This window comes from Myotis brandtii, unplaced genomic scaffold (assembly GCF_000412655.1).
Source record: "Myotis brandtii unplaced genomic scaffold, ASM41265v1 scaffold743, whole genome shotgun sequence".
NCBI lineage: Eukaryota > Metazoa > Chordata > Mammalia > Chiroptera > Vespertilionidae > Myotis > Myotis brandtii.
The window spans coordinates 1,472,464-1,472,712 of NW_005370960.1; positions in this window are offsets into that span (position 1 = coordinate 1,472,464).

A 249-nucleotide genomic window follows, 5' to 3' on the forward strand; every position below is an offset into this window, starting at 1 on the left:
CAGCCTGACCAGTGAGGCAGGGCGGGCACCTGCGTGCGGGGGACACGGGACGAGGCCGCCCAGGGAGACAGCTGTGCTGGACTGACCTGCAGGCTGCACCTCCATCCACGGAGAAGGTCCCGCAAGTGGGACCCGACGGCCAGGGACCTCGTGGGAAGTAACCAGCCCTCGCTCACGGTCTCGCGTGACGGCCCCGCTGGGGAGCCAGGGGAGAGCCCGGGGGACATGAGCCGCGGGAGGGGGGAGGCT